Source organism: Odocoileus virginianus, chromosome 6 (assembly GCF_023699985.2).
Source record: "Odocoileus virginianus isolate 20LAN1187 ecotype Illinois chromosome 6, Ovbor_1.2, whole genome shotgun sequence".
Taxonomy (NCBI): domain Eukaryota; kingdom Metazoa; phylum Chordata; class Mammalia; order Artiodactyla; family Cervidae; genus Odocoileus; species Odocoileus virginianus.
Genome location: NC_069679.1, coordinates 46837328 through 46850080, shown reverse-complemented (window position 1 = coordinate 46850080; position 12753 = coordinate 46837328).

Below are 12753 nucleotides of genomic sequence, written 5' to 3'. Positions count from 1 at the left end.
TGTATTAGCCAGAAAGATAAAGACCATTACAGTATACTAACACATATATATGGACTTTAGAAAGATGGTAACGATAACCCTATATGCAAAACAGAAAAAGAGACTCAGATGTATGGAACAGACTTGTGGACTCTGGGAGAAGGAGAGGGTGGGATGTTTCAGGAGAACAGCATTGAAACATGTATATTATCTAGGGTGAAACGGATAACCAGCTCAGGTTGGGTACATGAGACAAGTGCTCGGGCCTGGTGCACTGGGAAGACCCAGAGGGATCGGGTGGAGAGGGAGGTGGGAGGGGGGACTGGGATGGGGAATACATGTAAATCCATGGCTAATTCATATCAATGTATAACAAAAACTACTGTAATGATGTAAAGTAATTAGCCTCCAACTAATAAAAATTAAAAAAAAAAAAAAAAAAAAAAGATCACACTAAAAAAAATAAAAAAAATAAAAAAAATAATAAAATACTGTATTAGTTTCCCTTGGCTGCTATAACATATTACCACACAGCTGATGGCTTAAAACAACAGAAATGTATTCTTTCACATTCCTGGAGACCAGAAGTTCATCAGCCTCACTGGGTTGAGTAAAGATGTCAGCAGGGCTCTGCTCCCTCCAGAGATAGTAGAACAAACTGTTTCTTCCCTATTTTAGCTTCTAGTGGCTGTTGACACTCGGCTTGTGGCCATATCACTCCAATCTCTGTCTTTATAGTCATATTGCCTTCTCTTCTATGTGTCAAATCTCCACTATCTTCCTATTCTAAGGACGCATGGAATTGCATTTAGGTCACAAGGACAGAAATATTATGGACCTAACATAAGCAGAAGATATTAAGAAGAATATCTGTGGCAAGAATACACAGAAGAACTATACAAAAAGTATCTTCATGACCCACATAATCACGATGGTGTGATCACTCACCTAGAACCAGACATCTTGGAATGTGAAGTCAAGTGGGCCGTAGGAAGCATCACTATGAACAAAGCTCTGGAGGTGACGGAATTCCAGTTGAGCTATTTCAAATCCTAGAAGATGATGCTTTGAAAGTGCTGCACTCAACATGCCAGCAAATTTGGAATACTCAACTGTGGCTGCAGGACTGGAAAAGATCAGTTTTCATTCCAATCCCAAAGAAAGGCAATGCCAAAGAATGATCAAACTACTACACAATTGCATTCATCTCACACACTACAAAGTAGTGCTCAAAATTCTCCAAGCCAGGCTTCAACAGTATGTGAACCATGAACTTCCACATGTTCAAGCTGAATTTAGAAAAGTCAGAGGAACCAGAGATTAAATTGACAACATCCGTTGTATCATCAAAAAAGTGAGATAGTTCCAGAAAAACATCTACTTCTGCTTTATTGACTATGCCAGAGCCTTTGACTGTGTGGATCACAACAAACTGTGGAAAATTCTTAAAGAGATGGGAATACCAGACCACCTGACCTGCCTCCTGAGAAATCTGTATGCAGGTCAAAAAGCAACAGTTAGAACTGGACATGGAACAACAGACTGGTTCCAAATTGGGAAAGGAGTACATCAAGGCTGTATATTGTCACCCTGCTTGTTTAACTTATATGCAGAGTACATCATGAGAAATGCTGGACTGGATGAAGCACAAGTTGGAATCAAGATTGCCGGGAGAAAAATCAATAACCTCAGATATGCAGATGACACCACCCTTATGGCAAATGTGAAGAAGAACTAAAGAGCCTCTTGATGAAAGTGAAAGAGGAGAGTGGAAAAAGTTGGCTTAAAGCTCAACATTCAGAAAACTAAGATCATGGCATCCAGTCCCATCACTTCATGGCTAATAGATGGTTAAACAATGGAAACAGTGACAGACTATTCTGAGGGGCTCCAAAATCTCTGCAGATGGTGACTGCAGCCATGAAATTAAAAGACGCTTCCTCCTTGGAAGAAAAGCTAAGACCAACCTAGACAGCATATTAAAAATCCAAGACATTACTTGTCCAGCAAAGGTCCGTCTAGTCAAAGCTACAGTTTTTCCACTAGTCATGTATGGATGTGAGAGTTGGACTGTAAAGAAAACTGAATGCTGAAGAATTGATGCCTTTGAACTGTGGTGTTGGAGAAGACTCTTAAGAGTCCCTTGGACTGCAAGGAGATCCAACCAGTCCATCCTAAAGGAAATCAGTCCTGAATATTCATTGGAAGGACTGATACTGAAGCTGGAACTCCAATACTTTGGCCACCTGATGCGAAGAACTAACTCATTTGAAAAGACACTGATGCTGGGACAGATTGAAGGTAGGAGGAGAAGGGGATGACAGAGGATGAGATGGTTGGATGGCATCTCAATGGTCATGATTGAATAAGTTCTGGGAGTTGGTGATGGACAGGGAGGCCTGGTATGCTGCAGTCCATGGGGTCACAAAGAGTTGAACAGGACTGAGCAACGGAATTGAACTGATAATCCAGAATCATCTTCCCATCTTACAATTCTGAATCACACCTGCAAAGTCTTTTTTTTTTCCACAGAGTCCAGGGATTAGGACATAGACATTTTGGGGGATCCATAACAGCCTACTACAGATACCTGTCAGAAGGAATTCTGTTACTAAATGGGAAATCTCCACGGTGCCCAACTTTTCTTTCTCTACTAGTTCTTCCAGTTTCAAGGCATGGCATAGAAAGAAGCTTCATGGAATTCCTGGGCGGGCCCCAGTCAGGACTCCTTGCTTCCACTGAGGGTGAGGGCTCAAATTGAATCCCTGCAAGATCCTGCAAGGCTCGAGGCACAGCCAAAACAAACAAAAAAGATAAAATTCTTTAAACTGCTAACTCTAAAAACTTTATGCAATAGCTATCAGGCCAGTAGGGATAAATAGAGGTCCAAAAGCAGTAAAAGCCTGCAGGAGAACACTAAACGTCCTTAATTTTGGCTTCTGAACACAGCAAGTTTAGTAATGAGAGCCCAGGGAAGTGAAGTGCTCTAAGACTAATTTGGTAAAATTATTCATAGTGCATCTACAGTGTGCATCTACAGTGTGCTATTATCACCTACAAAAGAAGGACACAAAAGACTTGGAAGACACTCCTGAGTCAGAGTTTACAACCTAATGATCGCCCTTGCAATAAACAGTTAAATGGAGAAAAAACATGGCAAAGCAGCCTAGATTTTTGATAATGCCCTACTTTGGAACAGATTATGAGAATCCAGGCTAAGACCAACCCAAAAGAAGCAGGTCGGTCTCCTACTGTAGTTACATAATTCCTATGGGGAGTGAGGAATTGGGGCCATCTCTCTGCAGGTGAAAATATGATTTTGTTCACTATGCAAAGTAATGCATATGTTCTAGGACAATGTCAACATTTAATAACTTCAAAAGTCAAAATGGTATGCCATTTGAGCAGGATAAAAATATAGGCTTGCATAGGCAAATATGAATTTACTTTGAGATTAGATTTTGCCTCTTGGTATACTAAGACAACCTATTGCATCAAGTTGAAAAAAGATAAATATATTCACTTTCTTGTCCTTTAGATGATAAAAATAAACATCTTTCTCTTCTATGAGGGAGAAAATGTAGGTCTCTCTCTTGCCAGAAAAAAAAAATATTTGGAAGTATAACTGTTTTGAAGAGTATACTTTGTAAAAAGAAAAATACAAAATATAGAAACCTTTATTATGTGTCAATTCAGCAAATGTATAGAGTCTCTGCTATGTGCAAGGCCTCCAGGGAGAAAAGAAATGGTACCTATAACCAAGGAACTAGTTTCCTGTCTCCTAGCAATGATAACGTCAGAACAGAATTTATGTCATAAGTACATACAGAGTTCTATTGAGGTTCAGAGCTGGGGATATTTGTAAAGACTTTGGTGGGAGGTAGCATGCAAAGTGTACTTATCAGGATGTAAGGCTTTGATCTCTGGAGAATCAGTGAGAGGATAGACCAGGCAGAGGTACCAGCATGAATAAAGACACACAGAACAGCTTGGAGAAGAGTAGGGAGTAACCCATTCTTATTGGGATCTGAGGATACCTTTTAAGTATCTTGCTATGGGAAAATGTCTAGCAGAAAGTTAGAGGCAACTGAGATTCTATTTCAACTAACCTAGCAAGATTAACAAACTTCTGATAGGAAGAGAAAAGGAAACAGAGAAAAGAAATTGGAAGTGTTGAAGCAAGATGCGCTTTTTATCAATACACACACCCATATCCATATTATCCTAAAAACCCTACTGAAAAGAATGGTGACAGGGAACTTTTCAGTTGAGCAACCTGTTGTCTATTGACCTGTGTGAGCCATCCAGTTCTGATAGAGGAGGTGGTGGCCATCACAGATAAGCAATGGGCTGACAGGCAGCTTGGACTTTTTTGGCAAAAAATAAATTTAACAGACATGATGTCAGAAACAAATCTAGTTAAAAAAAAAAAAAAACTAGATCTACCATAAAGCAAAATGGAAGTGAATCTCAGAAGAATGATTCTATTAAAAATGAACTTTAGGGAATTCCCTGGCATGGTTAGGACTCTGAAGTTTCACTGCTGGGGGCATGGGTTCAGTCCCCAGTCAGGGAATTAAAATCTCACAAGCTGTGCAGTGTGGCCAAAAAAATAAATAAATAAAAATGAATTTTAAAGAATGAATTAATGGTCTGCCACTTCTTCCTCTATCTTCCTTTCTCTTCCTTTGCCTTTCTGCACAAATCAATCCAAAAGTCAATACATGGAGCCCCAGCAAGGTGGATGTCCATGGTGAGGGTGTGGAACTGTGGTGGCTGAGATGTATGAAGAGGGCATCTGGGTAAGAGGTCAGGCAGGTGCAGATATCAGAGCCCAGGACCGGTGAGAAGAGTATCTGGTAGAAGGTGGCCTGACTGAGATGAAGAGGGTGTCTCTCCCCCTTCCCCCAAGGAGGGGATACTAGTGTGGTACCCTGAGCAGACTGAGAATGGTGTCCCTGCAGAAGGACAGCCTGTAGTTGCCAGATGTTGGAACCCAATGAAGGTAAGATCGCTATCCACATGAGGGAGGGGAGGAGAGGAGGAAAGGAGGCTGAGCGTGGGTGCAGAGATCAAACTGGGTGAGGAGGCCATCCACTGAAGGAAGGCCAGCTGGCACAGGGTGTCAGTCAGACCAAGGCGAGGAAGGTGACTGCAGGGCATGGTCCATCTTGGAGCACTGGAGATACAGAAGGTATATGGACAGAGCAGCAGTCCAGTGCAGGTAGGGAGATGTCCACACGAGGTGGTGGGGAGGGTCAATCATAGGAGATTGTTTACACACAGAAAGGTTGATGAAATATGATAGTCATCCTAAGGATAATGGGAGTTACATTTGTCACTGATAGAAATGGTAATTGTATATATGAATGGTGAAAAAAACTAGAATGAACTAGTTGGTGTTGGATTGAAATTGGAGGTATCAGTGTGAACTCATGATTTTGAATATATACAGATACAGAAATATAGAAGTAAAATGTGGTAAACAATTGTAAATTTATATACATAAATAAATATACACATATACACCTATATATTTCATATAGTCCCTAGATCTGTCCACTGAAAGGCTTAAGAATGGTGACACCTCAATAGCAATTAGCATGCTCAACACTGGGATCTTAGTTTCTAAATGCCATTCTCCATCAAAAGGAACCAGAGCTCCTTGGAGAAATGGCTGATTCCAGAGTTGGGGCTTGAAAAGTACAAAATAATCTTGGACAATCATGTGCAGCAAGCAAGGAAGTGCAAAAGAATGATGGAGATTTGTTAACAGGATAAGGAAGCCAACTTGAAGAGGCTTCCATTCACCAAATGTGGAACAGTCTGGGTGTTGAAATTATGACAGTAATGGATCATAGTCCATTGAATAGGAATTCCTTGGCCAATATGGATATAAATTTTAAAAATAATAAATAGGAAATTTGATAAATAATGGGATATCTACATAGCCTTAAACTAATTCCTCACAAAATACTTTATTACAAGGCAGATACCACCTTAATCAAGTTAGTATCACCAGTGACAGGTTGAAGTCATCTGCCACCTGGCGGGATGCAGTGAGAACATGGCATCACTTCTCTGACCATTCCACCGAAGATGCATAACCTGTATTTAATCATGACAAAACCTCTCACAAACTCTGATGGAGGGACATTCTACAAAAATAAGTGGTCCATAATCTTAAAGAGTGGGCTTTCCCAGTGGCTCAGTGGTAAAGAATCCGCCTGCCAATGCAGGAGACGGAGAGGTGGGTTTGATCCCTGAGTCGGGAAGATCCCCTGGAGGAGGAAATGGCAACGCACTCCAGTATTCTTGCCTGGGAAATCCAAAGGACAGAGGAGCCTGGTGGGCTACTCCTGGCGGCATAGGAGTCCATGGAGTCAGACATGACTGAGCATGCATGACAACCAATCTTAAAAAGTATCAAGGTCATGAAAATAAAGCAAAGATTAGGGAACCATTCAAGATTGAAGAAGACTGAAGAGACAACCAAATACAACGCACCATTTCTGGGCAGGATCCTTTTACTGTACAAGGACATTACTGGGACCACAGACAAAATCTGAATGAGGTCTGAGGATTAGATAGTAATCTATCAAAGCTAAGTTCCTGATTTTGATATTGTACTGGGGTTATCTAGATGAATATTCACTAGTAAAAAATAACATACTAAAGTATTTGTGATGATGGGGCATTTTCACAGTTCAGACTCTGCAGGAAGAAGACTGAGTCAGAGTTTAGTGTCCAGGATGTTTATCAGGGAGTGCCTCTGGGATCGACACCTGTGGAAGGGAAGAGAAGGAAGCAGGCTTAGCTGGAAGGAAAAGCAAGCTGCATATGAGGAAAGCCCAGTAGCCTGAACTAACCCCACGTAGAACTTTGGAGATGAAACAGCCCTTTAGTGTTGTCCCAAACCAGGCTGAAATGACTAAGCTTTAAAACCATGCCTTGATTAGTTAATGGATGTAAAGTGAAAGTCTCTCAGTCTTGTCCGACTCTTTGCAACCTCATGGACCATACAGTCTGGGGTATTCTCCAGGCCAGAATACTGGAATGGGTAGCCTATCCCTTCTCCAGGGAATCTTCCCAACCCAGGAATCATACCGGGATCTCCTGCATTGCAGGTGGATTCTTTACCAACTGAGCCACAAAGGAAGCCCTAATGGATATAAGTTGTCTCCAAAGGGGTGTGAGCTCTGATAAGGCAGCTCTCTGCTGCCGAAAGCCTAAAGACTAGCTGGGACAAGAAGTCCCTCTGCAAAGGGGAAATCCTGGTGGGTCATCTCCGCCTTCATCACTATTGTTCTCCTGGCTCTACTTCATATGTGAGAGAAGTAGCTTCTTCAGGTTTCTGATGAGCCTATCCTGGTAGGGAAACTTAGAGGAGGAAGGACAAACAATTTGTAGGACAAACAAATGACAGCTCTCTGCTGCAGCTGGTCTTGGGGCTGACACTGAAACTTACAGCCTCCTTTTTCAACCATCCTTTCTAAATTTCTCTCATTCTCAGCTAACACTTCTCTTGGCCTCAGTGATGTACCTGGGAGCATGATCTATATTTACATCCCAGAGAGGTTCCTGGTCACCATATTCTTAATGCACTATGCATTTACTATTTCACCTGGGCAAGGAATAACAAGAAGCACCCAAGCAGCTTGTCTGGGTGCTGAAACATTCTTCTCTACCCTTACTGTATAACAGACCTAAATCCTTCTGAAGATTAGGGTTAAAACCCCTGTGATGGTTCCTCTACTTCCAGCCCACTCATCCCTGGATACTAGGAGCCCAAAGTGCCCAGCAGAAATTTTAGCTAGTAAGTCAAAGGGACTTCTATTGTATCCTCTGGTGGGAAATATTCCCCTTTTAGAAATGAGGTCCTCTGACCCTGCAGAGTTCTGAATTGAATGAACAGGAAGCACAAATTCCCCAAGGGGTCATTGGGAGTAATGATAAGCAGGTCTAATCCTACTTCCATAGTTTGCTTCCCAGACTCATGTATTCTTCATGTTGGAGACACAGAACCATATAAAGATCTTTGATTCAATGTGTTTAATGCTTCCAGGGGATGGCTCTCACAGAGTGTTGCATTTCAGCTAATACTTCAGCTGTGCCTTCAGCATGGCACCCCGATGCTCTGTCAGGCCAGGAGCTTCACAGTGTTTCAGTAAGCAATATGACCAGCAGATACCATTGTCATGGGTCCACTGACATATTTTTGGCTGTAAATTGGGTTCCCTGGTTTGATACAAAGGTATATGAAGCTTCTGCTGGTGGATCAAGCATTAAGTCCAGAGTGAGACCGGAAGGTAAGACTCAAACCTAGAATATATGTCCATTCCTGTCATAATGAAACAGTCTACCCTTCAGGGTAGAAGGGTCTCAAAGAAATCAACTTGCCACTAACTGGTTGGTTGATCTCCTTGAGGAACAGTGGCATATCAGGAGCTCAGCACTGACCTCTTTTGCTGTCAAATTGGACATTTAGCAGTGGCAATAACTAGATCAGCTCTAATAAGCGGGAATCCATACTCATGGGCCACAATAGCCCAAGCGCTGCTACATGGCCACTTTATTCAAGTATCCACGGCGCCAGCAACGGTGTGGTCAGTGGAGTCCACAGGTGGAGTCCAAAGGTGGGGTCAGCTGGCTGAGTCATTTTATAGTAAAGGGTTTACAACTGCCATTTTGCCTTTTCCATATGCCGTGGCTTTTTAACTCCTCTATTCCTATTTTGCCATCTTTTGCGTTAAAAAATGTTTTCCAATGTAACATTTTTAATTCCCTTATCGATATATTTATTTTCTTAGTGGTTGCCCTGGGGATAATAATTAATACCTTAATGTATAGCAACGTTGTTCCAGTTAGTACCAATTTAATTTTAATAGTATTCAAAAACTTTGCTCTGAAATAGTTCCATTCCCTACAGCAGTGTTCCCCAACATTTTTGGCACCAGGGACCAGTTTCATGGAAGACAGTTTTTCCAGGGACTGGCAGGGAGGTGTTGGTTTCAGATTGATTCAAGTGCATTGCATGTATTGTGCACCTTATTTCTATTATTATTACATCAGCTCCATCTCAGATCATCAGGCTATTAGACCTTGGAGGTCGGGGCCCCCTACCCTACACCCTTTTTGTTTTCTTTCACTTGTACAAACTGAGTAGTACCCTTATTGGCTGCGCATCTATTTTTCAGCAAGTGACACCAAGTTTCATTAATTATCTCCATAACTCTCTGCTGGTCAAGTCCCCCTGGTTGCCACTCTGATCTTACCACTTATTATCGTAATTGTACCCTCATGATTTCTGACACTTGTGTGATGCCATCTGGTTCAATTATTTCTGGGTTGTATTAACTCCATTGCTAATAAGGAAGTCAGTTTTACAACATAGCTTACCATCAGTCCAGCCTGCAAAAGAGCCGCCACTGAACTTCATAGGCAGGCTGGTACCTTTTCACCAACACATACTTTATTGCATTTGTAGATGGTGCATCCTCCCTGTCCTCCCATGGGACAGTCATCTAGTGAGGTTTCTGGTCTTTCATAGTATATCGATACCAGTATGCTCACTTCCCTGAGTCCCTTTATTTTTCCCCTTGAGTCCTTTTTAAAGCACTGAGATAGCATTATACATAAAATTCACCATTTTGAAGTGTACAACTCAGTGGTTTTTAGTATGTTCACAAGGTTGGGCAACCATCACCACGATCTATTTTAGAGTAATTTCATCACCCTAAAATGTAACCCTGTGTCAGTTAGCAGTTCACTCCTTATTCTCCCTGACAGCCCCTGGCAACCATTAATTTACTTTCTGTCTCTAAGAATTTGCCAACTCTGAACATGTCATTAAGTAGATGCATATAATATGTAGCCTTTTATGCCCTCCTTCTTTCACTCAGCTTAACTTTTTCAAGGTTCACCCATGCTGTAGCATATATCAGACTCATTTCTTCTTACAACGAAATAGTATTCCATTTTATGGATAGAGCAAATTTCATTTATCCAGTCATCGTTTGATGAACATTTGGGTTATTTTCCCTTTTGGGCTGTTATGAATCATGCTGCTATAAATATTTGTGTACAAATTTTTGTGTGGACATTATGTTTTCAATTCTCTTGAGAATACACGTAGAAGTGGAAGTGCTGGGTCAAATGGTAATTTTATGTTTAACATTTTTAGCAGTTGTCACACTGTTTTTCAAACTGGCTGTACCATTTTACATTCCCTCCAGCAGTGTATGAGGGTTCCAATTTTCCCACAACCTCACCAACACTTCATTTTCTTATGGTTTAAATTATACTTTTATTTATTTCTTTTTAGCTGTGCTGGTTCTTTGTTGCTGCGTGGGCTTTTCTCTGGTTTCAGCGAGCAGAAGTTATTCTCTAGTTGCTGTGTGCGGGCTTCTCGTTGGGTAGGCGTTTCTCATTACAGAGCACAGGCTCTAGGGCTTGCGGGCTTCAGTAGCTACACCTCCCAGGATCTAGAGCACAGGCTCAATAGTCGTGGCACACAGGTTTAGTTGCTCTGAGGCATGCGGGATCTTCCCGGATTAGGGATCTGACCCATGTCTCCTACTATGACACACAGATTCTTTATCACTTAGCCACCAGGGAAGCCCTCATTCTTTTTATTATAGTCATTCTATTGGTGTGAAGTGGTATCTTATTGTCATTTTGATTTACATTTCTGTAAAAATCACTGATATTGAACATATTTTCATATGCTTTTTTTATCTATTTGTATATCTTTCTTGGAGAAATGTCTATTCAAATATTTGGTCTATTTTAAAATTGGGTTGTCATCACTATTAAGTTCATATATATATATATATATATATATATATATATTAGTCATTTCAGTCCTGTCGTACTCTGTGTGACCCTATGGACTGTAGCCTGCCAGGCTCCTCTATATATACATTCTGGATATTAGACTGATATCAGATATATGATTTGCAAATATTTTCTCCTATTCTGTAGGCTGTCTTTTGACTTTCTTGGCAGTGTTCCCTGAAGCACAAAAGATTTTAATTAAAAGAAATGTTTTTTTTTTTTTAAGAAATGATTTTAATTTTGATGATCTAAACTTTGGTTGACTCTGTCTTGTATCATGTCTAAGAAACCATTGCCTAATACAGAGTCACTAAAATTTATACTTTTTTCTAAGAGATTTATAGTGTTAGCTCTTACACGTAAGACTGATTCATTTTGACTTAAGTTTTGTGTATTTTGTAAGATAAGGGTCCACATTCTTTCTCTTGCATGTGGATAGCACCATTTATTAATCCACTCCAGTGTTCTAGCCTGGAGAATCCCAGGGACGGCAGAGGCTGGTGGGCTGCCATCTATGGGGTCACACAGAGTTGGACATGACTGAAGCGACTTGGCAGCAGCACCATTTATTGAAAAAAGAAAAACAAAAACTATTCTTTCTTCACCGAATTTTTTTTTGGTATTCTTGAAAATCCACTGCCCCATAAATGTGTAGGTTTATTTCTAGACTCTCAACTTTTTTTTCTTGATTTACATGTCTATCCTTATACCAGTAATACAGTACCTTTGTAGTAAGTTTTGAAACTGGGAATTGAATCTTTCACCTTTGTTCTTTTTCAAGAATGTTTTGGCTTTTGGGGTCCCCTACATTTCCATATGAATTTTAGGATCAGTTTGTTAAGTTCTGCAGAAGAACCAAATGAGATTTTGATGGGGATTACATTCAACCTATGGATCAATTTGGAGCATACTATCATTATGTCTTCTGATAAATGAACATGGACTATCTTTCCATTAATTTATGTCTTCTTTAACTTTCTTCAACAAAGTTTTATAGTTTTCAGTGTACACATCTTGTCAAATTCACTGCAATCCAAGTCAGTTAAATCTTGTCACTCCCTTGGAATACAGTTTCTTTCCTCCCTTGTCAGATCTAGCGTGTCCCCAGCTGAGTTATGCTGCCACTTAACCCTATGTATAGACTTTGTGGACAGGAGGGTGGAGGGGGAAGATCCTGAGGAGACACATTTTGTCCTGTAGGAAGAGTCCCTGGTATTGTCTCAAGCACGGGGAGTGGATGGCTCTTGATAGAAAAGGGTAGCTCACTTTTTCAGGCTCAGAGGATGAAAAGAAACCTGGGAATGCATGGGTCAGGGTCTCCTTCTTCCCCAACAAAAGCCCTGTCCTTGGACTAGGAGACCTAGTCTAGTTAGTAGTTTAACCTTCTTTGGAGCTTGGCCACACTGATGGGTTAGTGTGGTCTGGTCCTCATCTTTCTCTGTGCTCCCTTTGCCGGTATCTCTCTGGCTTTCGCAGCTGGCTTTCTGCTGCCTGCTATCCACTTGCTCAGCTTTTTGTTTTCTTCTCCTAGAGCTTCAAAAGAGCTAAGCAATAACCATAAAATTCCACTTTCCTTATAGTTACTTCAGTTTACTTCAGTCACTCAGTCGTGTCCGACTCTTTGAGACCCCATGAACCACAGCACGTCAAGCCTCCCTGTCCATCACCAACTTCTGGAGTCCACCCAAACCCATGTCCATCGAGTTGGTGATGCCATCCAACCATCTCATCCTCTGTCATCCCCTTCCTCTCCTGCCCTCAATCTTTCCCAGCATCAGGGTCTTTTCCAATGAGTCAGCTCTTCACATAAGGTGGCCAAAGTATTGGAGTTTCAGCTTCAGCATCAATCCTTCCAATAAACACCCAGGATAGATCTCCTTTAGGATGGACTGATTGGATCTCTTTGCAGTCCAAGGGGCTCTCAAGAGTCTTCTCCAA